At 47.2% G+C, this 27812-nt stretch overlaps 1 protein-coding gene across 6 annotated transcripts in view; it reads left to right on the forward strand.

The window, feature by feature from the left end:
* PDE10A (phosphodiesterase 10A) overlaps window positions 1-27812 on the forward strand; it is a 577666-nt gene that overhangs the window by 87091 nt on the left and 462763 nt on the right. The window lies entirely within an intron of this gene.

Below are 27812 nucleotides of genomic sequence, written 5' to 3' on the forward strand. Positions count from 1 at the left end.
AATACAGGGTAAGGTCTGGACACAAACAGCTGACCCCAGCCCGCACCAGCAACCCCCCAGCAGGCACTCCTTTATGATTGTCTCTGCTCACCTTGCCATATTAGTCTTAAAAATTGTGCACATTGCTTTGCTTGAAGTCATTTTTTTCTTCCTCCTGTTCCTCTCTAGGAAACTCACCAGTTTTATATTAACCAATGTCCCTACTGACCCTGTCCTTTCTTGGACCAAATTCTTATCTGCTTTGGAGCCCTGGGGAGGCGAGGGAGCAAACAGAGTTATAAGTTGCCTTTGGGAATTTGGGGTCTGCTCCTGGGAGGGATTTCGACATCCCAGTGTAGACCAAGTGCGTCACACTGAATCTCAGATACACCACTGAGAATTTGGTAGAATTTTTTAGTGAGTTTGAGATATATTGAAGTTTTTCCTCCACCTCCTAATTTTAATTGGGAAGACTGTGGGCTGTGCAGACTTTTGCAAAATAACATTGAGAGAACACATAAAATGCACACTAATTAACATTCCTCACCAGCCCCATGATTTGCGTAATTTTTATTGATTTTAGAACTGTATTAATAGTAATGACCATTTCTGACAATGTTATTTTGAACAAACTTAGTAAAACCCCCTTTCTTATCTTGCACAAAAGAAGAAATGAATTCATAGAACAAATTCACACCATAGTTAGTGTGTCTCAGGAGTCCAACCTCCGATCTGAGGACTGAGCGAAGGCCCCCCGGGCTTACTCCAGATGACCGTTTTTCTAACGCCATATAAGCCCTTGTCTTCCGTGTGGGTGAGCCTGCTACCAAGATAAAGACTCTATTTCTCCCAGAAGCAATTAGCTTCATGAACTATAGAGCTCCCAGCTCTGAGTTTCCCCCACATTTGAAGAAGGGGGTTTGACGAAGACAAAATGAGAAACTTTGACGTGTGAGAGCTGCAAAACCTAAAGTGTGTGCGCGACGTACCATTGTTGCTGTGGCTTCTTTCTTTTTTTAATATTTTACTTATTTATTTGAGAAAGAAAGAGAGAAAAGTGAGCAGGAGGGAGAGAGAATCTGAAGCAGGCTCCGCACTGAGCAGGGAGCCCGACGCGGGGCTCGATCCCACCACCCTGAGATCATGACCTGAGCTGAAACCAAGAGTCGGCCGCTCAGCGGCGGGAGCCAGCCAGGGGCCCCCCTGCTGTGGTTTCTATGACGCTTTAGTGATCCCTCCTCCCCGTCCGCGTGCCGCGAGCCGTCCTGGGTCATTTTCTTTTCTCATTGGTTGGCTGCTGCAGGAATACCAAGCAAAGCTTTGTTTTCTCACAAAATGTTGTTTGCTGGGGCTCAGAGAACAAAACTTCCCTCTCAGCCCCTGGGGAAGGCTGGCAATAAAGGGAAACTATATATGTCTTCTGTTTCCCATTTATGGAAAGAAAAACAACAGAATTCTCATTATAATTCTTAACAGAGTCTTCAAACATGCACACACTTTGAATTCCTGAGTGATCAATAATTTTTAAAAATCCAGTAGTGAATGAATAGTTTATTTTCAGGTATTTTTCAATTGTCCTTCATAGTATGTGTTTCAGTGAATTGTGAGCAAAATAAAAAGGGAAAAGCTGATCTTATTTTCACCATTCATATTAAGGAGGACAACTTTTTGGGACATCTAAGTTTTGAAATACATCCTTCACATGTCCTCTAAGAACATATATCATCAAAATGGTATATCTTGATAGCAAGAATTTTATATCCAGTTAAAATACTGAGATTAATCGCAAATAAGTGTGTGTGTGTGTGTGTGTGTGTGTGTGTGTGTGTGTTAAGGGACATTTTTTAAAACCCAAAAGTAAAGGCTGGCTGTAACAAATCTCAGTTTTAAAAATGAGATCAGCAGATGTTTGCTCTCTCTTAGGGGCAGGGTTGAATTTTAAAAAACTGTTGCCTTTCAGGCTCTGAATTTGTACTATGAAGTGATGAATTATCACCATTTTGCAGATGTTCAAAGGAAAACAGAGAGGTTAGCTGACCCTCCCTGCAGAGCAAGTTAAAGTTGGAGCCAGAAACCAAACAAAGGCAAACCTCCTTCTCCCGTCAGGTTTTTGTTCTCATTCCCAGAAATATTACGGTAGTATTGTTTTTGGTTTGGGATGTGTTGAGAACTTACCATTTAAGGAGTTCAAAGAATCGGTGGCTGGGGTACGGAGATTTTAAGCAAAGGAGATGACTTTGACGTAATCTCCTGGGAGTATTTCTGCTTCCCCCTCAGGCAGGCATGAGGCCAAGGAGCAAACCTTGCACATAATGGTGGAAAAACTCCATTTTCCAACAAATGAAGGATTTGACCTCGTTTGCTTGCTCTACCAGGCGTCACCCTCAGCAAACACAGTCCCTCCTCCAGTGCGAGACCCGGGGTCAGCCTTGGAATCGACTCCATTGAATGCCACAGAGTCCAGGTGCCAGCTCTCTGGGTGTGGTGGGTGGTTACTGAGCCCCTTTGCCTTGTGGTCTCAGGACAACATAGTCCCCTTTCCACTCTAGCCAAACATTTGCTCACAGCTTGGTGACTCCCCTGCCTACCTGAGCCAGTCCTTGTGGTCAAGGCAACAAAATCAGTGATTGGCATTAGGTAATGGGGAGGGGCCCAGCCCTGGCGCCCGGGAGGGGGCAGTCCTGCCCATATAGTTTGGGTTAGGGGTAGGTTAGTAAACTCGGGGTGCTATAGAGGGAAGGGGGGATAATGCTGGAGAGGCAGCCAACGCGTGCCCCTGGCCCTTACCTGTATGGTCAGTGAATGTTGGAGCGCCAACAGCACAGTAAAACCCCGTCATAACGTGGTCACTGAGGTCCAGAACCTCAGTCCCATAAAAGGGACCGGTCTCCTTGCTGCAAAGTACTTCTGTACTTCTCAGTAGGTTTTCTAGTTACTAGGTTTGTTTTTAAGGAAAAGATATTTTATTTGCTTTCATTTATTACACAAATGAAAATAGACTACTACAAATACAATGTACATTACAAATACAAAAGGATTGGTAAAACCAAGAGAATAACACCAGCAGAAACCTAGACTAAGTTTATTCGGAAAGGCAGCGTCTAGCCTGCTTGGCGACCACCCTCTCGTGAGGTTTCTCAAGGGCGGGATTGCAATGAATTGGACAGAGTCCCAAGTCAGTGTAAGGCGGTCGCTGCTGACTTTCAACTTCTCTGCAATCTAGGTGCAATTGAATTTTCCAGATTGACTATTCTCCATTGAGAACCTTCACCTGACTTTGACCTTTTCCTGAAAACACCTTGACTCCCACCTTTGATTCTGTGTCCCCCAGTCTCTCCCTGGAATGTCCCTCTTTCTCCAACCTTCACAGCCGTGACGTTGCTCTGTGAGATCAAACCTGACCCCCCAGGCAGCGTTCTCTAGGAGCTGCAGTCCGAGGCCACCACCCTGGGAGTTGGCGTGCATTCCCTTGGGTCTTCACTCAAGTGTTCTCTTCCCTGCCAGGAGATGCGTCCACACCCGCCCCCACCTGCCAGTGGCCAGCTTCTTACCCGTCATCTTCACTGCAGATGGTTAGAGTACCTCAAATGTGACATTGCCCATAGTGGTCTTACTTACGCCGTTCAGTTCCCTCGAAATGGCTTCTGTTGATTCTCTCCCCTGGTGGCTGGTGTCACCTTCAGCTGTATGAGCGTGAGTTACTTTCCACTTGATCCCGTCCCTGGCATCTCCCTAGATTCATCTTGACCAGGTGATCCTCCTGTCTGTGCCCCCACCACCTCACCCTTTATGTTAAAAACATTTGTATCTTTTGGGGCGCCTGGGTGGCTCAGTCGTTAAGCATCTGCCTTCGGCTCAGGTCATGATCCCAGGGTCCTGGGATCGAGCCCCGCATCGGGCTCCCTGCTCAGCGGGAAGCCTGCTTCTCCCTCTCTGTCAAATAAATAAATAAAATCTTAAAAAATATATATATATATAAAAAAAAAAAGAATCATTTAAAATTCTTTGCCAATTTGCTAGGTAGGAAAGCTAATTTTCTCATGTTTCAGTCCTTAACTAATGAAGTTGAACATTTATTCTTTATTCAGTATTTTCCTCGTGGTTCCTGCCCTTTGCCCATTCCAGTGGGGATGAGGGCAGACAGATTATATCATAGGCGCTCCTTACCCATCGTACTTTGTTCCATTAATAGTAAACACATTTCCCCACGTGGTTCTTTGCTTTTTAATTTTGATGATTTTCTTGCTTACAATAGCATATAATTTTGTCTGAGTCTTTCACAACTTTCCCTGAAAACCTTAAGGGTGATGGGAAGGGTTTGAAGTCTTATTTGCAGATGATGGCAAAATCAGATTGTCTTTCAAGAAAGGTCGCCGTGGCTGCTGGGTAGGGACTGGGTTGGAGGAGTGAAGGCTTAGATTTGGGTACAGATGAGAAGGCAGCAGAGTGGGCCCACAGCCTCCCTGCCTCCCACAGCTCAGTTACTTTCAATCTTGGCACCCTTGACGATCTCCTCCTCCTGTAGACGTGCAGTACCATCCGCACCTCAGTGACCTTCCCCCAAGCTCACGTGGCCGGCTTCACACACGCTCACATCCCACGTCTTGGTTGGGGATCCTTTGGTCACCTCTTCTTTCACACTTCGCGTTCACCTCCAACAGTTGCATTTACAAAGTTTTGTTTTATTTCTGAGCTCTGGAAGTCCCTTGCCCTACACACCTGCATATTTACATATCTTCTGTCTGTATTTTGTTTTATTTTAATATAATATACGTGCACTCACTTTTCTTTGTTTATGGGTCTACGGTGAGGTGATTTATGACTAATTCTCATACGATGAAGTAATTGTGAAACACAAATAAGAATGTAAAAATCAGCAGCTGAGGAACTATAAATAAGAAAATGCTGAGACCAGGAGACCAGGAGCAGTCACGTTAGGCAGCTGGTATGTGTGGCCTCAAATTAAGCTCTGAGCTTCCTGCCAAAGTTAAAAGGTAAATATAGGCAGTGACTAGCTGACGTCGTCAGAGGGGACCAAATGCCCCTTCTTCCTCGTGACCTAAAACCTATTTTCTAGTCTTCGGCTCCAAAAATACATTTTCGCCTGGGCTTCGTGTAGACTCCCTGAGCGTGTCCTCCACGACAGCCCAGCGACAAGACAGGATGAGTTTCAAAGCGTCGCTTCTTTGCACGCCCTTTATGAAAGCTGAAGGCAATAAAGGCCGAGAAAGACGACCAATGCCGGAGGAGCGGCCTCAAGTAGGGGACCCCCGAGGGACACACGCTGCTCCCCAGCACAGCCTGATTTAAATGTTCTCTTATAACCACCAATTCCATGGAGTTTCGACTTGCATGCTATTCAAGGCATTTTAGAGACTATTCAGCAGTCACTAAGATGGGCATACAGCTTAGGCTCCACGTCAGCATTCCTGGGGCCTGCGGTGGGTGCTGGGCAGTGGGTGGGGGGGTGATGGGGGGGCTGCGGCACTTTCCCAATTTCCCACGGGACGCATTGTCATCAGCACATCCCCTGGTGTTGTCCCGAGGGTGTCAGGATTTTATTTGCCACACGTCAGGCTTCTTCCTCCTAAACTGCTGTTACTTTAACTTCATCATCATCCTTTAGTTTGGAGAATGGTTGGGTCACCAGCTGTGGCCATCTGGTAACCACCGATGATCGTCTGATAACCACCTGTGGCCGTCGGGTAACGCACAGGGGGGCATTCACAGTTTGTCAACTATAGACCAATCTCTAAGACAAGTCTGCACGTCTGTGCTGCTTCCAGAGACGCATCAGCCTGAACAAGATTGCTAAAGCCTTTCTCCCTGCACCTCAAACTGGCTCATTCAGGACCCTTCCCTAGTTTTATGCTGCCCATGAATTGGTGCCATTTAAACAACTTACAACATACTCACAAGGTAGGTGGAAGGAAATCACGAGATGGTTTTCAAATGCTTTAGAGAATTTTTCTATAATAGGAAATCAGGCATTTAAGCTCCCAAGGAAACATATTTGTTGGTTCCTCACAAATTCCTCTTTCCCTGGGAACGTGGGAATGGGTGAAGAGGGGGAGCCACCGGGCCTTTCGTCTTCACCTCGTGGCTGTGGGACCCCAGTCCTGGTCCCTGAGCTGTGTGCCGCTCACACACAGGAAGCCTCTGCACAGAGTTTAGTGAGCACTGTGTCCTCTGGTGAGTGTCTGACGTGCAGAATCACAGGTGAAAGGAAGGGAGGTTTCCTTAAAAACAAGCAAAACCCTCTCAGTCATTTGCTACATCAGTTTTGTTCTCATTTGTCTGTGGACACGTACATCTGTAGGATGACATGGGGTTCCTTCCTGCAGGGCACCTCTGTCACCTCTCCCCACAAGGTCTGTGCTGTATCCAGTCACTGGAGGACGGTGGTGGCCTTTCTCTGGCCTCTCTGTCTCTGCACTCCCCCCTTCCCACCTCCCTGTCTAGCCTCCCCACATCTGTCACAGCCATCGGGGGACAAGGCTTTGCAGCATGCCACTTCTCTGCCCAGAACCTTCAGCAGCTCCCCTTCTCTTTACCTGCCCTCGAAACTCGAACTCTGGCCCTGTGTCCACACTGTTCTCTCCTAGACTCTGCCCTGCACCCCTGCCTCCGGGTTGTGCAATTTCATCCTCCACCCAAGGAGCTCTCCCAGACACCCAGTGGGCTCACTGCCTCACCATCCCCATCCTGCACACCCCACCCCCCGTCTGAAATGCAGCCCTCCCTCTGGGCCCCCCTCCCCCTGACCCCCTCCCTTACTTCGATTCCCTCTGTGCATTTGTGTTTACTATCCATCCTGTTCATTGTTCATCCCCTCCATGAGTAGGTCTGCTCCAGAGGGCAGGGGCTCACCACAGCATCCTGGCATCTGGCACATGGCAGGTGCTCAGTCGATGTTGATTGGCTGGGTGAATGCACCCATTCTTCTGTCTGTCCGTGCAGTCCAGCTTCGTCTACCAGGTGATGGGTCTGAGTGGCCCAAAGAGCCTCCAACACCACTGTACCAAACACTCTTTCAGTGGGCTGTTTGCAGCATGTGCCAAATTCCTTCCAAATTAAAGCCCTTAGCCGTCCTCCATGCCTATGACACAGAAGACCCCAGTCAATGTGCACTGAGTGAACAGACAAGCAAGCTGGGCAGACAAATGGCTAGATGATCTTGCCATGGTTGTCCAGGATTTTTACCTCTCATATGCAAAAGTAAATATTTTAAAGCTGTAGCCCTAATAGAGGCTGTTGATGTGCAGGAGCCATTGGTTGGGGGAGTCCTTCAGACCCCCGTTTGCAGGTGATCTGTGAGTGCACACCCCTGCTCGGCACCCATCTTGATCAGGGAGGCTTTGCCCAGCAAACAAGTGAATGTACAGTAGATCCTCATTACTTGCAGATTCTGTATTTACAAATTTGCCTACTTGCTAAAATTTATCTGCAACCCCAAATTGATACTCCTGTGGCCTTTGCTCATTTTTGGATATCTGGAGAGAGGTAAAAATATTTGGGTGTTTCCAGCCATGGTCAAACAGGGCGATGCTCTGCCTTCTGGTTTCAGCTCACACTGTAAACAAAGGACCTTTCCTGGTGTGTCTCATGCCCTGCTTTTCATAGTTTTGTGCCTTTGTTTGATAATTTTGCTGCTTAAAATGGCCCCCGAGGTAGGGAGGAATAGGAAATTATTATTTAATAAGTATGGAGTTTTGGATGATGTAAATTCTAGTAGTGGATGTGGTGGTGTTTACGCAACAATGTGCAATTTCTTTACTGGTAAATTGTCTCGTATATTGGACCATGATGTTGTTTTTTTAAGATTTTCTTTCTTTCTTTACTTATTTAGAAAGAAAGAGAGCATGGTGGGGGGGAGGAGCAGAGGGAGGGAGAGAGAGAGAATCTCAAGCAGACTTCCCTCTGAGCGCTGAGCCCAGTGGGACTCGATCCCAGGACCCTGAGATCATGACCTGAGCCGAAATCAAGAGCTGGATGCTTAACCGACTGAGCCACCCAGGTGGCCCCACAGTGTTTTCTTTGAAAGGCCCCCCAGCACAGTCGGAGGACCTAACTGTTCCTGTGCACAAGAGGGCTGTGATGTGCATCATGGGGAGAGCACTGGGTGGAGAAGCTTCTCTCAGGCATGCGTTGCAGTTACACTTAGTTCGGAGCTACAGATACATCATTATGTGCCCTTGACCATGGGCTCCATGTTAATGAACCAACAGATATGCATCAGACAAAGTGTCTCTAAATAGAAGCACATATAAAATGAGGTCACATGTTGTTGGGCTGATGAAACTACTGTGACCAGGGGCTCACAGGAACCTAGGCCTGTATTCCATTGAGGGCACTGGTTTGATATTCGCTAATTCAGTGTTCACTGTGACTTTATAGAAAATAACTACCTCCAATAACAGGAATCAACTTAGTATTTCTACAACAGTGATTTTCAAAGTTTACTAAAGAAACAGCTGAGGGGGCACCTGGGTGGCTGAGTCAGTTAAGCATCTGCCTTTGGCTCCGGTCATGATCCTGGGGTCCTGGGATAGAGTCCCAAGTCGGGCTCCCTGCTCAGCGGGGAGCCTGCTTCTCCCTCTCCCTCTGCCTGCCCTTCCCCCTGCTTGTGCTCTCTCTCTCTAATTAATAAATAAATCTTAAAAAAAAAAAAAAAGAGCCAGCTGAAGTGCTGTTTTAAGATGAAGAGTCTACCCGTGTTTCTGATTTGAGCCTGGAATTTTGTGTTTCTAAGGCAGCAGCTGGGGTGGGCTCGGCACCTGGGTCCGGGGAGCACTCAGGGGAGCATTTCCGTCTGACTTCAGGGAGGTTAAGATTTGGTTCCTTCCTTTCTCAGTTTATCTTCAGAAGGATTCTTGTGGGACTTCCCATGCCGCCACAATTCCAGATACACAACGGATTTGTAAAATGTTGATATGTATTGACAGTTGAGTCCTTTAAAAGCCTTAATCAGGTGGGAAAAAATGCTAATTTGAGTGTCATTTAGGGTACAACACTTGTCCACACAGACAGCTCAGGTTGTGTCCCCTGTGGTGGTCAGTGTCTCAGTCTTGCCCCGCAAGTCCCCGCCTTATGTCGTGAACTCCTTGGAGGCAAGACGGTGGACTTGCCACGGTGACCGGTTCATGCCAGGCCAAATAGCTGCTTCAGCTCAGTGCTGAATCACAGTGTGTTCAAAGAAAACAGGTTGTATTCAAGGTTCTCATAATCAGAATGCCAGGAAGCATTCCCCTTCTCCACCTGTTACCCCCAGAGCCAACAGCGCTGTTTGAGACTGTCCTCCACACAGAGGGTCCCCAGGAGACAGCCCCGTGATCTCAACAGCACTGGACCTGGAGTGGGACTAAGAGCCTGATGAGTGACTGGAGGGTACTTTTATTAGATGATGCTTATCAAGACCTCTGGGTGCAAAGAATTTTCTGTCTACACTTACTCATGTGTTTACAATCCCCATCCTATGAAATAGTAACTAATTCATGAAATAGGAATCTGAAATATAATTAATTGATTTAAAAGCCCCAGGACCTGCAGTTCAACAATAATATTCATGGAAGTTTAAGTAACATTGAGCAAGATGCTTAAGACAAAATTACTTCCATCCCATTTTCTTTATCCGTGCTTGTCTCCAAAAAAAAAAAAAAAAACAAACAGTAAAAATAGGTTTGTGTGTGTACATGAGATACACAGCTGCAAAAACAAGTACCAGTGAACGTTTTGGCAATGTCAACCCCAGTCTATTTTCTATCCCTGCGTGTTGTGCTTGACCTCCCAGGCACAGAGCAGGCAGGCACTCAGACCCCACTCCGGTGACACGGGACTACCCCACATGCAACTCGGGGAGAAGTCCGCGTAATCAACTGTTCTACTCTGGTTGTGTTGCCTTAGGGAAACACAGTTCTTTGCACATACACCCTTACACTCATAGATTCCCACATGCAGAGTTGTTACAACCACATTGTAAAGGCAAGAACGGGGCTGCAAATATGCATTTTCTTTCAGGGTTCCTCGTCCTCAGCAACCTCTTCAATCATCGCCCTTACCCCAGTGTCCCTAAGCAGCCTCAAGGGATGGGACCTAGCTTTCACAATGGGGGCCGGTTCACATAGGGACAGATTCACATTTCTCTGCACTTGGCATGCACTTGGGGAGACAAGTGGAATGCAGTGTTGTGCAATAGCAAAAGGCCTTACAAGAGGTATTCTCTTCCTGACCCATAGAAGAATCTGAGTGTTGTGGAAGGGATGCAAACCTTAAGTGCCTTGCTGGCTGGCTGGGGAGGTGGCAGGAAGGTCATTTTATGCTGTAAGAAAGTGCTGAGCCCCCGGAGGTTCGGGGCCTGGTCAGAACTCTCTGGACAATGCAGGGACTCCCTGCTGAGATGGAGCACCATGCTTCCTGGGACGTTGGTTAAACCAGCTCGGGTCAGATGTTGAGTGCTCTCGTAGGGGGTGAATGTTCTTAACCCTTGGAAGGCTTGGAATTACATAACAGGGTAATAAAGTTAATCAACCCACTGTCCTAATGCTTTCGTGTTAACGTGAGGAATGATCTCTGCATGCCTTTGTCAGAGAATGGGAGAAACTAGAGAATCTGATAGATGATCCTTGGGATTCTTTCTGTTGAGTAATTTATTTTAAATTATGACTGTGATTTGTGGTTTGTAAGGTCTCAGAAGTTGAACGGAACTTGAGATTCACATGTGTATTTATTGACTCACTAGGTGGTTCTGCGTCTTCGGGGAGGCAGAGTGTGCACCGGGGCCCTGACATGCTGAAGAGGAACATAGGGCAGAGGAAATTGATGAATGCAGCGTAAAATGTTGACGGAAACTTGAGGAGCTAAGTCTGTAAACACAACTGAGTGTTTAAGGGAGTTTAGTTGACTCGACTTCAACAAAGGGGCACTAACCAGAGCCCCCCTGACTGTTTAATAACATGGATAATCAAAAGAATAAAAATGACTTGTAAGTTGATCTTGAAAATGTCAGGGACATTAGATTTGCTAATCATGTGATTTTCATAAATTGAGTATTTATTTACAGAATAGAAGTGGCTGCTCAAGTCCTTTATCAACCCCTAAAAGACCCCTTTATGGACATCACTCCAGAACAGGTGCCCATCCTTGTTCTCTTTGGCCACTGGAAAGAGGACCAAGACGCAGGGCCGGGTGCCGGAGACAGACTTGGAACTCAGATCCAGGGAGCCGGACTCCCGGCTGCTGGAGGCAGAGTGGGGTGAGCCAGCAGGGTGCCCCGCACCAGGTGTGGGGGCCAGCACGGCCGTGCAGTGAAGGTGTGGTTCACACGGCCACACTCAGGGTGAGCTCAGAGCACTTTTCCCAGATGTGCTGTGCACAGAAGTGTTGAGAGCTAGAAAACACAGATTTCCAGGTTCACTGGGTCTAAGCATCCGTGATTATGTCGAGTGGTTTCAGGCAGCCTGTCAGTGGGGAGGCTCGGGATGAGAAGGCCTCCAGGCTCCTTCCCTACCCGAGTCTCCCGGGTCCGCAGGGGCTTGGTCTGCTGGCATTAAAACAAGAGGAACATTTAACTCAGAGAAGACATTGAGGCAGAAAGAAAATGGGATTTTCTGAAGTGGTCTGAATGCAGATGTTTCCTCCACACCCCACGTGGCTGCATTGAGGTGCTCCTCGGTGGCGCTGGGGCCATCAGCTGCCAGGCTAAGGAAGGCATGACGGATTCTTATTAATATTTTCAAAATTGCAGAATGTTCCCTAGTGTTCATTTAAAAACCTGAGGTGCTTTCAGTTTTCTTCATTCCTAACTTACTCTCCCCTTGAACCTGGAAGCATAAACTCCAGATTTCTGAGAAGTCTCTGAGAGATAGGCCCTTCGTCACAAATTCTAGTTCTGATGTTTTTGTTTCTCTTTCACGAGGGAAGTTGGCACTAATGGGCACTGTGTGTGGTGGCAGCATCCTGAGTACCTCCTAGCAGGAAAGTGGGAAATGAGGCCACGGAGCTCGCTCAGAGAGCTTGACTAGCGCCTGGGGCCACAGGTGGGGCGGCCGGGCGTCCACCCATGCAATCTGTGAGACCCGTCCAGGCAGGTCACTGTGCAAGGTCCCATTGCCTTCCTTATGATGCAGGACCCCTCACCCTGGCATTCAAGGCTCTCCTGAGATGTCCAAACTGGCCAGCTTTTGGCCTGAATCCACTCACTCATTAATGCCTTCATGCATGCCCACATCTATCCACGCACCCGTCAGTTTACCTCCATCTACACCCACCCACCTCCACCCACCATCCCTCACCAATATCCACCATCCATCCACCTCCATCCACTCACCCACCCCTCACCAGTGAGATGCGACCCTCCCATATCTCCTTGGCCCCCTTTCTTGTTCTTCAGTTATTTTCCACTTGACTTGCCTCTCCTAGGATGGGGGAGGGTGGGAAGCCTGGAGGCCAGTGGTCTGGTCCTAGGACCTTTTGTCTCCTCCCTGCCACACAACAACCCCCCCACCAACTTGATCTCCAGGCAGCTGGCCGTGTCACAGCCCAGTCTCACCCCCAGGGTCCTCCCCATGCATTCCTCCATCGCCCCAGTGCCCAGGGGGTCTGCGCACAGAGCGTTGCACTGCAGACCTCTGGCCAGGGAAGGACCCCCCCTGCTGCCAGGGGGCCACACTGCTGGCTGGGCATCTGCTCGTCTGCATGTACATCTCTGTCCCCAGCAGATTTCCCCCTTCAAGGCATCTTTGTGCTGCAGCTTTGGGACCTGGGGCCCGGCTGGCCCTGAGAGCTGTGTTCCTAATTAGCGTTTCCTGAGTGTGGTTAGTGAATCATTCGGCTCTCTGGCCAACTTCCAAGTGGCTTGGTGGTTTCAGAATACAGGTAGTAAATTGTTTAGGTCACAGATGTTTTACAATTTGAAAAGTGAGACTAACCATCATATTTATGAAATCCAGTTATGTTCTGAGTAATTGTTACATTCCTAAGAGCTAGGGCATGACACCAGAGGTGCTTCTGCGCCTTCGTCTCTGCTGACCCACAGCCGACAGGGAAGTTGATTGTTTTTTTTACATCACTTGTGTATTATGTTTTTTCACTTACTAAATCTGCATATCATAGGCATTGTTGTTTCTTTACACATCACCCATTCACAAAAAAAAAGATGGCTTAGTGGCACAAACTTGGTTCCTTAAGAAGCAGTCTTAAGAATGGCCGTGTGAATGCTGCAACTCAAAATAATATCCTGAGTGGGAACAGTGAGCACAAGCCTAGTGTAAATACGGGCGGAATCTGCTCATAAGATGGATGGTTTGGGACCAACAGCTACAAACAGACACACTGAGATAGAAAATATAAGTTTCTGAAACTTGGATTTTCTCAAGGACCCATCAATCCTAGCCCTCCATGTATTTCCGTGATGACACCTTCTCAGTTTGTGCTGTGACGCCATCAGACCCTTCATGCAACTTTCATTCAAACGCAGTGACGCTCTGGAGAGAGCAGATGACCATTTCCAGAACACACATGGAACGGGGCTTCCTGTTGTGAGCGGATTATTTATACTCTGTAGGAAAAGAAGTTGTAAAACCACGGGGTGTTCAAAGTCACACTCAACAGCAAGTGCCCCGGGCTGCAGTGCTGGGGAGAAGTTCATACAAGCAGCCTCCAAGTTAAGGGCAGATCTGTATTCGGAGAAGCAGCAAAGTGAGCTACTGGGGGAAATCTTTACCAAACAACTCAGTTCAGCATCTCACGATCTGAGGAGCCCAGAGGTGGAAGAGCAGGTGTTATCAGCTAGGGGTGATGGGGAGCACACGAGCACATATTTGGTGAAGACACTGATGTGCAGAGAACAAGCCAGCTCACACCTGAAGACCAAGTACACTTCCACTTCTTGGCTTTTTGTAACTGCATACCCGTGTCTCTGGAAAAGAGGTTTTTGAAGTCAAATATATGAGCCACAAGCTATGAGGTCACCTAGAAAAAGTATCTGACCAAGGACCAGCTTTGGTGCAGAGAGGATTTGCCACGGGAACCAGGGTGCCGTACCCGGAGAGCAGATGGAGCTCATCCAGGTGATTCCTGTCCTCGGTCGGTCCGCTAGGGAATAAACACTGGCAGATGCAGTCCAGTAACGCTGCCGAGAGGGCATCTGGTCAGCACTACCCCTGGGGACCGGAGCACACGTTCCCCACACTGATGTGTGCCACGGGAAAGGGATCATGTGAATTTTTTAAAGGGGAGGATTGAAAACTTGTCTTCATGGCACAGATAAATGCTAGAGAAGACCATTTCTACGATTTCCAGTCGTTTCTCAGTACTACATTCAGGTTCTTGAATGGCTTACACCTGTTAAGGATGAAACAGCCTAACTTTTCACATCAGGATCAAGGCATTGGAGCTTTTTAAGGAGGCCAGCCAGCAGAGATGGAATGACTTCCTTCCTCATCAGACTTGAAGATGTTGCGAACCGTATCCACGTGCTATCACAAGCTGAAGGCAGGCTCTGCAGAAGCAGATGAGTGATCAATCTGCCACAACTTCCAAGTGGGATCGGCCAAATTTCAGTGCTCATTTACGATGCACTTATTGGCTCAGCACAAGAAAGCCCGTGTCCACGTTCAAGCCTGACACCCAGAACCATCTGAGAGTGCTTCCCAGCACACTACCACCACCAGCACCCAGCAGTGGGGTAGGAGGCTGCTGTGGCTTGAGCCGTGGTTCTGAGCTGAAGGTACAGGCTTCGGGGCAGATGCTGCAGGAATCACTGTTCCTCTTACTGATATGAAACTCTCATTCCTCAGTCCAAGTTATATACTTTTAAAATGTGATGCTTTATTATTCACATTTCCAAAATGCTTCCAGAACATCTCCGACTTAAAGCTTTTGCGTGTGCTCTGTCAGTCTGGAATACACCATCCTCCCATTTGTACCTGTTCTAATCACAACAGTTCTCAAAACCAACTCCAGTTCCATCTTCTGTATGATGAAGCCTTCCCTCTCTTGACACCCACAGTACTTTTTCAGAGGGCCTACAATGCCCACCTTGTGCTGGCCATACTGGGGGGGTTACTAGATTGGAGATCTAGCAAAGCTGCAGTACACCAATTAACCTCTGACGCTCTCAAAGCCTGACACGGTGCCTAGCACATAGTAGGTGCTCAGTTAATGCATGGTGACATATGCCTGCTTATACGATGTGTATACGGGACCAGCCGGTGTGCTTTTATGACGTGGGCAGAACCATTTGGGGAATGTGGAAAACCATTCAGAATATCAGCTGCGTCTCATGGAACCAAGTTGATTCTTGCTAAGTATAAAATAGTTCAGTTGCTTTTCTCTATTTTGTGAGGGAATGTCAATGCGAATTTACTCAAGACCTGAGTAACTCTTAGAAGAGTCTCGATACTAACAGGGCATTTGCAGGACCATAACAAGGAGAGCTGGAATGTGTTGTGATGATAATTGTGTTTATTAGAGTAGAGACAGGCAGAAAGTTGTCCCTCACACATATATGGAAAGTTGTCTTTCAGTTAGGTTTTCTCTTCCTTAAATCTACTTGTTCACTTTCTTTTTCTCCCTTTATGCACACACGCAATGCTCTGATCAAAATGTTTACTTAATCCGAACTTCAGTGGCTGGTGAAGATAAGCAACAAGGAGACTACTTTTGGTTTTGCTTTTAAGGTTCCTAACGAGATACTCAGACAAGTTACAGAAAATTGAACGTCACCAAATATTTTTAATCATGTTAGACTCTGACATAATAATTGTGATTCTCTCAAAAACACTTTAATATTGAAAAACAAAGAAAGTATGTAGTTGAAAAAACGTGAGTGCCTTGAATCGGCTTCTCAGGAGGAGACTTGATACAAGGAGCTGGAAGGACCCGTAAAGGTGGGGGAAGCTCAGCTGTCCCCACCAGCCATTTCCCATGCTGACCAGCAGAGGGCAGCCCCCTCCAGGCGCCGCACTTCAGACCCAGAGAAGAAAAGCAGAGCAGAGCAAACGATGAACACATTTTATTTTGAAAACATATCGCATTTATAGGAAGGGGCGTATAACTAAAGTGAATTAATTTTAGTGCTGTTTTACAGTATGTGAGGGGCATAACAGAATCCTCAGCTATCAATGATAAACTGCTCAAAGAATCCTGAGGGAAGAAGAAGCAGAGCTTTCTATGAATTCTGCTCTGCAAATGTAGTCCACAGGCCCCGGGGATTCCCCACATTTCAGGGGGTTTGAGAGGCCACAAGCCTTCCCACAAAAGTGCTAGGACACTATCTGATCTTTTAGTAGCTTGACATTTGCACCAGGTTAGGGGCATGGCCATTCTGCACACGCAGTAAAGACAAAAACAAAACAGCTTCTTTCACCTCCTAATGCCCTTGAGGAAGCTGTGAAACCGTTAACTTGGTTAGACCTTGATCCTTGTGTGCATCGTTTTGGTATTCTGCGTGACGAAATGGGAAGTACACAGAAAGCCCTTGTGTTGTTAATTGAGTCACGTTGACTCTGGGAGAAAAGTCTTGGGCAACTTCAGGAGTGCAAGCCCAACTTGCCAAGTTTTTCATAAATCACCATTTTTATTTGGAAATAACTGACAAACTCGAGTCATTCAGATTTGGGGATTTGGCAGGCGGCTTCTCCAAAACGAACAGTGAGCCTGTCACTTCAAGGCAAACAAGTGATAAGTATTTGTGGCTCATGATAAAATTCAAGCTTTTGAGTGAAAATTGGAATTTTAGAAACTTGTATTGGCCCACCATAAGCTGAATCCTTTCAGTACTTAGACATATTTCTGATAAGATTGGTATTGATATTGTGATTTTTAAATATTGTGTAACTCAGAGAACCAGTATTTTCCAAATGACCAAGAAGTGATGATACAAATTGGGAATGGGTAAAAGATCCACTCAAAGCTCAAGATAGATTTGTGGGTTTTAATATACCAGAGCCCCAAAAGGTCATGAATATGGTTTCAGATTCCACACTGCCACTCACTTTTTAGACGATGCTACTTCCTGAGTTTTGGCATATTAGCAAAGAAAAATATCCACAATTTTCTGAAAAGGCTATTAAAATACTCTTCCCTTTCCTGACCACATGTCCATGTGGGGCTGGATCTTCTTCATAGAACTTCAAGAAAAGCAACATTATCTCAACAGAATGAATGCAGGGGCATTTTTGAAGATCTACTGTCTCTTATGAAGCCAGATGCTAAAGAAATTTGCAAAATGGAAGACAGTGTCACCCTCTCCCTAAACCGTTTTTTATATTTTTGGAAGCATAGTTGGTTTTATGGCCATGTGTTGTTTATATTGACATATAATGAGTTCCCTTACTTTTAAAAATGAATTAATAGTTTTACGTTTTCTCAGTGTTAATTTATAATAAGGTTGTATATCAGTATGGATAAAACCCATACAAACAAAAGTTCTTTGGTGTTCTCGATAATTTTCCAGAAAGTAAAGGGGTCCTGAGAGCAGAAGGTGAGAGAGCAGTTGGTACGGAGCACAGAAAGGGGGTGGGATGGAGGAGAGGGTGGCCTTTCGACCAGACGCAGGGGAAGCTGTCTGTGGAGCTGGGGCTCAGGAGATGGCATGAATTTGCTAGGGGGTGGTGGAACCCAACAGGGTGCATGGAAATCCTTAGTCAGAATCGAGGCAAACAGCGGACATGCAGATTCCGAAACCCCACGGGGCCAGGAAAGGAAGAAGCCCGGTCCTGAAGCTGAGCAGTTAGTGGGGGTCAGCGGTGGATGGTGAACGAGGCCAGTGGTAGTCTGCCGGGGCCGTCACCAAATATCACAGATCTGGGGTCAAACAACAGAAATTGATTCTCTCCCAGCTCTGTAACCTGGAAGTCTGAGATTCCAGGGTGGGCATGGTGGGCTTTTCCTGGGACTGGGAAGGAGAGTCTGTTCCAGGCCACTCCTTTGGCTTCTGGGGGTTGCTGGCAATCCTTGGCATCCCTGGGCTTCTGGAAGCACTGGCCCCATCACAGTTTTCTCCCTGTGTCTGAATTTCCCCTTTTTATAAGCACCCCAGTCATATTGGATTAGGGGCCCACCCGCCTCCCGTTGGACCTCATCTTAATTACATCTCTTTCCGGGGCACCTGGGTGGCTCAGTTCGTTAAGCGTCTGCCTTCGGCTCAGGTCATGATCCTGGGGTCCTGGGATCGAGCCCTGCATCAGGCTCCCTGCTCCGCGGGGAGCCTGCTTCTCCCTCTCCCACTCCCCCTGCTTGTGTTCCCTCTCTCGCTGGGTCTCTCTCTGTCAAATAAATAAATAAAATCTTTTTTAAAAAAAATTACATCTCTTTCCAAATAAGGCTACCTTCTTGGTACTGGAGGCTAAAACTCGAACATACGGATTTTAGGAGACACAATTCAACCCGTGGCGAGGCTGAAGGATTCTTCTGAGCCTGAGTTTTGGTTGCTTAATTCTGTGTGTTTGGCCATTGGCATGGGTGTGCCAGGACCAGTGGGAGAGGCTTAACTTGATGGAAGTCGAGGAAGGAATCACTTCTGGAGGTCTCTGTGTGCCCGGGCAGTGGGGTTACACCACACCCCTACCTCCCACTGCTCCCCATCCTCCTCAGTGGCACACCACCATCATGACATTCACCCAGATGTGTGCTCAGCCCGCCAGGGGACGGGCAGATCCAGCAGAAGGAGGCCACCGCTGGTGTCCTTTTCGTATCAGAGAAGGTCCAGCCCTACCATGGTTAGGAACCCCTGACAGGCCCCACAGCTGGGCAGATCTGGCCCAGTCACTATTAGTTGACAACGGTTACAAGCCGACACTTTATGTAAGTACCTAGACTTCTAGACTCTCATGACAAATCAGAGGCTCTGGCCACAGCTGGCTTGACTTCTGTAGGAACCCACCCTTCAGGCATCCCGGACACCTCTCCTCAGACCCTCGACTTGCTGTTAGCTCCCAGGCACCAGGCGCTTGGCTCTCTAGCAGTGGAATCTGAAAGAAATTGAGCTGGTTTGGATGAGGCAGGGGATGGACCGAGCATGTTTTTATCAAAATCAGAAAGCACTGAACACAAGTTTCAAGAGCAGAGGACAGAACATATTTCTTTGTGGAAGGGATCCTTGTTCCCAGGGGCCTGGCCCTCACGTGCTCCCCTCATCTTCAGCATTTGCCTGGGCTTCAGAGGCATATAAACCGTGATCCCTGATTCCAGTGACCCCAGACATGGGTTGGGTGATACCACGGTGAGCAGAGAAAGTGGCTTTAAAGATCTGCAGAGTAGACTACAGCCATGCTTTTTCACAGGCTGCGGCCTTATACACGAGGATTCTCTCAAAACATCTTTCTACTGGTTCCAAATGTGGTTCCCTTTCTATAAAACATTTAAACACATCCAGTGGGTCTGCAACAAAATGTTAGTGCCCACTGGGGACCCGTTCCTGTCGGACGGGCTGTGATTACCGTGCGATGGAACAATAGCCATGAAATTGTAACAGTAGAAACAACGTAGATTATGACTTCAACATTAAAATAAAAAAGATCTTTGCATAGGTCATGACATAGTGTTCTGGTAACCTCGTGGAAGGGATAAAAGCAATGGCTCTTGTGTTAATTCCCTGGGACTACCCTAATAAATTCCCACTAACATAGCGGCTTAAACAACATACATTTGTCATCCTACAGTCAGAAGGTCAGAAGTCTGAAACGGGTCTCACTGGATAAAATCCAGGTGTCCGAAGGACTGCATTCCTTCTGGAGGCTCTGGGGACAATCTGCTCCCTTGCTTTTCCCAGGCCCAGAGACGCCTGCCTACTGGGGCTCCTGGCCCTTCTTCCACCTTCAAAGCGAGTGATGAGCCATGGCTGGTTGAGTCTTTCCCCATCACAGATGCTCTTGAGCCTCCTTCTCCCACGTACGAGGACCCTGGGGACTGCACTGGGCCCACCTGGACAATGCAGACCGTTCTCCCAATCCTAATGTCAGCTGAGCATCAGTCTTCAGTCCACCTGCTGGCTTCACTCCTCCTTGCCATATGAGGTCACGGAGGTACGGTGCCGGGGATGGGGACCAGGACATCTTCAGGGGGCCGTTATTCTGCCAACCACAATGCCTTAGGGAGTTAGCTCGTGTAGACTCAAGGAAAGAATGCTTGGGACTTCTACCGGAGGTCTGCGGTGGACCCAGGGGGGGACACCCCACACTCATCTGTGTGGGGTTTCCTGGTGAGCATCCCATGGCCTTGCTCCCCGTCTTCAGATTTGCAAGATGTGTTACCACAGAAGTGTTACAGGATGATTCTCGGCGTTGGGTATTTAGGGTAAATTTCCTGGGCACTTACTGAATCAGGTTGCCGATAGCAGTCAGCAAACGTCGTGATAACAAACACATTTATTGAGCTTTTACTCCATGGCAGACACGAGGTCGAATGCCCTCCCTGCGTTATGTCATGCAGCCATCACAAGAAAGCCATGAGGAGGCTCCAGCATCATCATCATCCTTGTACAGAAGAGGAAGGTGGGGCTTGGAGAAGTTCAGGGACTTGCCTATGGTCCCACTGACCTTGACCCCTACCGTCTATTCTCAGTGCAGCCAGGGGTGGCCTTAGAAGTTAAGCCAGGCTGGGTCACTCCTCTTCTCAAAACCCATCTCAGGCAGAGGAAAGGCCAAGATCCTACAAAGGTCCTCCAGATGAACCTCACCCACCCCCCCCCACCTCCCCGTGATCTCATCTCCTCCTCCTCCAGCCTCCCAGTCTCCTTGCTGCCCTTGAGCACACCGGCATGCTTCTCACCCGCCATATCCTTAGGGCCTTTGTTCAGAGGTCACCGTCTCTGGAAGACCTTCCCTTGTGACCCAATTTACATGGCAGGCCCCCTCCTCCCCAGCACACACAGCCGATCCCGATGCCCCGCCTCCCATGGACACACCACCCAGTTACCCCAGATAGAAGCTGCTGGGGAGACAGGGAATGTAGCCCCGTCTGCTAGCTGTTCCCAAAGCACAGAACAGGTCCCCGTCTGCTAGCTGTTCCCAAAGCACAGAACACAGGAGGTGCTCAATAAACAGTTGTCAAATGAATGAATGAGTCGGGGCAGGAATGAATGAGCTAGTCCTGCAGGTAGATTTCTCCATGTGATACATTTACTTCCCAAGCTTCTACCTGAGAAAAAATGAATAATAAAGCTATCATATGTAAGTGGAATCCCCAGTTCTGGATACGCTACCAGGCAATAATGTTGTTGGCTGATGGGATCAATAAGGAGAATTACTTTGCTAATTGGCACCGTGTGTCTCTCCTGACAAGTCTGTGAGACTTTAGCAAACTTGACCTGTACCACTGAAAGACAAATTTGGATTGAAAACAGTAACTTGTAACCAAAAGACCCACTGAAATCAGGATTGAGATTCAGGCAAATTTGTTTAGGTTCAAAAAATAGGGCAATTCACATCTCAACGGTTTAGATTTAAGCTAACTTTGTTCTCATTTCCTTGATAAATTAAAAAAATCTGTGTTCTTTTTTCCTTAACTGCTGCCAGTACTCTCTCCCACCCCCCCTCCCAAAAAAAAACCCATGAGCTTACCATCCAGGAGTTGGTTTGCTTCAAAGCAAGACACGCATGAGCAGAAATGATGTCAGAGGCAAGCTTGTGTATTTGAAGAAGTCAGCCAATTGCATTCGACTGTTTTAAAATGTGTTTAAGATTCTAGCCCCCTGGTATGATCACAACTGTACTTCCTCCCTGTTTTTTATGTGCTTTACTAACTTGTTCATGATTTTCCATAGATGCTTTTTCTTTTCTTTTTTAAAAATCTGGATGGTTTTTATATAAGGCGGTGATTTTGCGATACTTTTGTGCTATCGTGTTGTTTGGACTGTGTATTATAACAAGGCTAGAGACATGTTCCTGACGGTTATAAGCGCATACGTAATACATCAGAAGCTGTCAACCTTCAATACTTTGAGCCACTTGGGTCAGCTTACTTACAGCTATTGTGTTCACTTAAGGCATGAGGCTTTCTAGAATAATCCTAGTTGTTGCTGAGAGCTTTGGCAGCCATGAGGTTTTCTTGCTTGTGCACCACCATTGCTTGTGTGTAAATCCTAAAGGCCAGGAAATTAACGTAACGTATCTGCAGTGATTATATTTCTATGGTAGAATAAGAAAATAATTGCTTATTTGGGGAGATCCTGTCAAAACCAGGCTCACTGGAGTTGGCACATCCTCTGCCATCTTGAAAAGAGAGGTGCCCGGATGTGTGTGCTGGGCTGCCCATCCTCCTGGATGTGTGTGCTGGGCCGCCCATCCTACCCACAGGCCAGCGACTCCGGCCACAGCATTTCCAGCCGATACGGGCTGGGAACTTCATTCCGTAGTAGAAACGCCACTTACTACACCTAAAAAACAAAACAAAACAAAACAAAACAAAACAAAACTTAGCACTGTGTTGGGAAGGCCTGCAGTATCTCAAAATAATGGGACCGAGATTTTAGGCAGCAGGGTTTTCCTCCCTGGGAATGGAGGCAGGAGGGAATGCATAGTTCTGCTTGACTCCCATGGGGTTTGTGGCATTCATTTCATTTCTCATCCATTTCTGCTTTTCTTTGGTTTCCAAATTGTTCATCTCAGTTGCTCACATTTCCTCCTTCCACAAACCGCTTAAAGGAGGAACAAGTCTCCTAGGAGTTCCTCAGGCACTTTTCTGTGCCTAGTCTTTGAACCGGAACTAGGTCACACAGGCCGGTGCGTCGACAATGCAGTGTGAACACAGAGGAGGGCACCCGGAGAAAAGTGTCGCCCGTGTGCCCGAAGGAGCAGAGCAGTTGCCAACCCTGACATCCGTCCCGTCCCCGCCCGGCTCACGCCTGCCCGGACGCTGGGGACGGCTCCACCAGAGCTGTGCGTGTCTGCGTGCTTGCGGACAGAGTAACTGGCCCGTGGGCAGATTCCCTTGTAAGGACACTTTCCTCAGGTTGACACAACTTTGTGTGCTCCCTGTAACCACATCACTCAGGACTTCTGATGGAGGGCGAGGGAATGATAATCATAGGCTTCTCTCAAGATTTGGCAGCACTTCGGAGGCCTGAAAGCATAGGGTAGAGCTCGGGACCCCTGTCCCACAGGGCGCGGCTTTCCCCTGGCCTCGGAGTGAAATGATGGTGTTTACTTTGCCAAGTCTGATCTGCTTCAGGACATCAACAAGGAACCTGATTTCTGTTCGATCCCATAAGCCTCGCCGAAAGATGACAGAGATTGATTATGGGCTATCACGCATTCTGGAAATTGCCCTGAAGTATCAAAGCTCTTGCATATTTATTCCCCAAATTCAGATATCTCTTCCAATTTCTTTACTCACTATTAGAATTGCTATATTCTCCAGACAGCTGTAGGGGGATTTTTTTTTTTTTTTTTTTGCTTTGAGACATTCCTTTTTAGCTAATAAAAGTTTGGAGGTCTCATACCTAGTCATTGGTCAAATTTACAGTCATTTATTAAACATAGCAAAGAATATAATAAATCATTTACATGTTTAGCAGATGTTGGCAGATTTATGCACCCTAGGAAGTTGTATATCAAATGATAGAATTTAATGCTTGATGTCCAGTTGATTCCAGAAAGCATTAATACTTTCCTTATGAGGGTTAACAGCACATAAATAATGTCCCACAAGCAGGCCTTAAGTTTGAAGGAGAAATGCATCCCTGTCGAACCGAGCAGAGCTGTTCTAAACGTATTCCTGGATCCTGGCGGTTCCAATGAGCCCCCAGCACTACTTCTCCAAATAAGTGGGTTAAATGGACTGCCTCAGCAATGATGTGAGTGAAAGTGGTTCAAGATGTGTCATTTCCTGGTATGTTTTCCTGCTTTCAAACTGGGTACAATTAACCACACGGGCGTGGTATGAATGTTTTGGGATGCTCGGGGGCGAACACTGGCTTCTCCTAATTCAGCATTCTGGTTTTCCTAATCCTGATTGTTATTTCTTCTGAATCCTTTCTCATATCCACTCACATTTTATCCTTTTTTTTTTTCTTTCTGAGAATGTGGTTTATAAAAACCCTGCTGTAAGGTGTCCTCACTTCTAATTGCGCTGGTATGGCCATCACAAACTTGACCTTTGTCATTGCAGCGTTAAGTTGTAGAAAACACATAAGATGCTACTTTGTTTTTATTTTCTTTCTTTTGGTCCAGACTGGACTGCCCTCTGTGGTGAAATTTTAAGTCTCAGGCTTTGTTGCTAACTCTGCATCGGGCGATGTGCACATCCGCACCTCCCACTTTGTGTCTCAGGTCCACAGGGAACTCTGAAAATGGGATTCCTGATATTTAAACCATTTCCATTTCTCGTTACCTGCTCTCATCTCCGAAAGAGGCTTTGTTTACAGCGGATCACAGGGAGACTCAGAGACAGCACAGCCCCCCGAGGAAATCACAAGAATGCTTAAAATCTGCAGGAGTCGTTAGGTGCAGAATAAGATCATCTGTTCATTTTAGGTAACTCTTCGATAAGTTGTCCTGATGTTAATAAACGTAACAGTTAACATTTCCATAAATATAGAGCTGAGGATAGACAGCAGTCTGTCAAAAAGTGTGTCTGAGGAGTCAACAATTTAGTAAGTTCCCTGGCAATTTTTATACTGAAGTTTGGGGCTCCCTGCTCTGCCTACTGAGGCAGGTTTGTGATATCACACTGTTATTTCTGTAATGTAATTCTTCTCAACCGCCTTAAATTATGATTAAAGAGCAAAACCAAGAATTGGGTATTACAGTGAAAGAGAATGAAGTTTATGGGTCAAACTGAAGGTTATTCCTGTCCTGCCTTCTGGTTTGAAAACATAATGAACTTTTAAGTTAACTTTAAATCAAGAACTTCAAATTCTAGCCTTATGGTAACTCATGACATTTCCAAACTCCGGTTCAATTAGAGGGCGTTAGATATCTTATGTTCATTTTTGTAAATGGAAAACGGAGTGACTCGGAATACCTTAGCTGCTCCCTGTAAGATTTCACTGATTAGCAATTTGCATATTACACAACCCGCTTCTCCTGAGCTTGTAACGATAAGCTTGCATAGGAAGGCCTCCCCCGGCCCTGTGCTGCTCACCGCACTTGCACCTGGACTCAGAGGGCTCAGCTGTCCCCAGCCTCCATTCTCCCATCCTTTCAATGCTCTGAGGCCCTCTGACCTTGCCTGTGACCTTGGGATGAATGACTTTCAAGTCCATGGCTCAAACTCTGACCCCTTCTAGCCCTCCAGGCTCCAATACAAAAGGCCTATTGGCTTTTTCCAGCAGAATGACTTAGTTGGGGAAACTCAGCTTTGTCCCCTCCTGTGTCATGTCCCACACGAGCATCCCTCTGCTTCCCACCCAACACTCCACCTTCTGGAAGCCGCCTGCCCTGGTGGCCTGGGACCTTCCCTGACCGGCCTCTGCAATCTCTACCACTCCGGGTATCGGTCCTCACTATCCCTCGTGGTGGGACCTCTTCACCTGCAGAGCTCCATGTTGCCAAGACAGGTTTCTCCAAGCACCGACTTGACCATCCACCCCCCTGCCAAGTCCTTCTGTGACCACCCTTCAGGTCCCGGAGGGAGCTCACGGCTCCCTCTTGGTGTCTCTTCACGCCCTGATGTCCTGCGAACTCCCCCCACCTCTCAACCATTCCTGCAGAGAGATCCTCCCCTCCTCTTGGCCAATCCAGTTGCCTTCTCTGATGGGAATCTTGGCTCTTCACATCCAGGTCGGAAATGCCCTAGAGGGACTTCCATTCTTTCTCAGAATCCTCTTCATCTTTTCGGAGCCACCCTTCAGCTCCGTGATCTCTTCCCCCTGCCCCCAAACTCCTTCAGCACGTGCTGCCCCCACCTCGTTCAGCACAGGGTTCTGTAGAGACTCTGTGGGGTCGTGTGTTTTCACGTGTGCCTGGGGGGCGTGGACCCTGGCCCTTCCTGTGTGTTCACAGGGGCTGGTGCAGTGGACACTCAGGGATGTGTGAGTACCATGCCCTCCTCCGCCTCCCGGAAGAACCTGTATCGTTGTGCCCAGGCTCCATTTTCAAAAATCTCTCCAATCTTCCCAGCAACCTTTGAGGTCGATGAGACAGACGTGACCCAGTTTGAGAAAGCAATCCAGCTTCAGAGAAGTAGAATGAACTGTGTGGGGTTAGTGTGAGGCTCGTAAGTGGGATGAGGGAAAACAGGAGAAGGTGGACGTTCTCACTGCAGGTTACAGCGTCTGACCTCAGAAGCTTGAGTCTGGCCTCTTCCCTGGCGGGCTTGCTGTGTGCCCCCAGGCAACTCACTTCACCTTTCTGGTCTGTAAAATGGTGACGAGGATAAAGAGAAATGAACAGGCAGAGTGCTTAGCGAAGCCCTTGGCCCATAGTGAATGCTGGGTACATCTGAGCTAACGTCACCAGAGTTAAAACCAGCACCTGTCCCCTACCGCTCCCCACGAGGAGGTCTTGGTGAATTTCCAAAGCAAACTCGCATTCTGTCTGTTACTCATTTTAACTCCAAGAGTTAAAGTAGGTGGATGTTTCTGGGGCTGCATGCAAGTTGGATTTAAATATGAATGCTTACATTCTTTAGCATATGCAAAGATTTAACTGCCAAGCCCCTCATAATGGTAATTACAGGGGTTCTAATGGGTACATTGGTGGCTCTAAAGTGGTTCATTTAATGGAAGTCATGCAGTTACATCACCAGACTGGTTGAAAATAGAGGGATCAACGTTGTCATCTCTCCCTCTGAATTACCTGGCTTTTGTCTGCTTGATTGATTGTGACAATTTTAACATTTTAAAAAATGTGTAATGTTATCTTTCAAGTTTTTAATATGTCAAAGAGAAGCACACTAAGATTTTGTTTAGATTAAGCTATCAAGTATATATAATTTCAGGGGGAAAAGGACCATTGTTATATTATACAAGTTCACTTTCTTAAGCACATCCATAAAATCTTTTTTAAATTGTGCATACATTGTTCTTTTTCTTTCTTACCAAACTTTCTCTAAAGTAGCTACATGGAGGTGAGGAACTCAGTAGAGTAGCGATATCACTTAGAAATTCAGGATGAGCAAATTCACAACAGAGATGAAGAACTCTTGGCATAATTTTCATTATATTCATAGTTAAAATATTTTTTGTGTTGTGTTTTAATTACCTTCACATGAAAATAAACAAGGATGTAGCCACTTGTACCTTCCCTGGACAAATGTTCCCTGGAGACCTGCTCTGCTGTGGCCACTGAAAGAGTAAGATGGTGTGGCTCCGTGACTCCCTGGTTCCGTGGCAGCCTGTGAGGCCCGAGTCATTTCTTCAAAGCTTTTTTTTTTTTTTTTTCCAATAGTTTAACAGAAGTTTATTTCTCATTCTCATAAAGTCCATCACAGGTCTGGGGGACTTTCTAGGACAACTGTTCTCCATGTGGGGGGCTCAGCATTCCAGACTACTTTGACCTTGTGGCCCCCATTTCTGTGTGGGCTTCCACGACTGAGGTAGGAAGTCTTCAAAGCTTTTGACTGAATACTTCCTCTCACGCAAGAACTCTGCAGCTCTCTTGGGCAGAGAAGCCCCATAAGAGCAGATTTCTGCCTGCTGGGCCATCTTCCTCCACACCGAGCGCTAAGTAGACCCCAGCAGGTGTCTACCTGCAGGAGGGACACCTCGGGCCATCCATGTTCAGATGGGAGGCGCAGGCCTTCCCATCAAAGTCTCGTACAGTTCAAAGACGGGCAGCAAGGGCCACCTCACCTGGCCAGGGCTAATCTAAGGGCCCTCTGCTTGGGATTAGCAAGGAGGAGGAGCTGGTCCCTGAGCTCAGGCTGGCCTGAGGTCCACCAAGGACGCTTGG

Source organism: Halichoerus grypus, chromosome 9 (genome assembly GCF_964656455.1).
Source record: "Halichoerus grypus chromosome 9, mHalGry1.hap1.1, whole genome shotgun sequence".
Lineage (NCBI taxonomy): Eukaryota > Metazoa > Chordata > Mammalia > Carnivora > Phocidae > Halichoerus > Halichoerus grypus.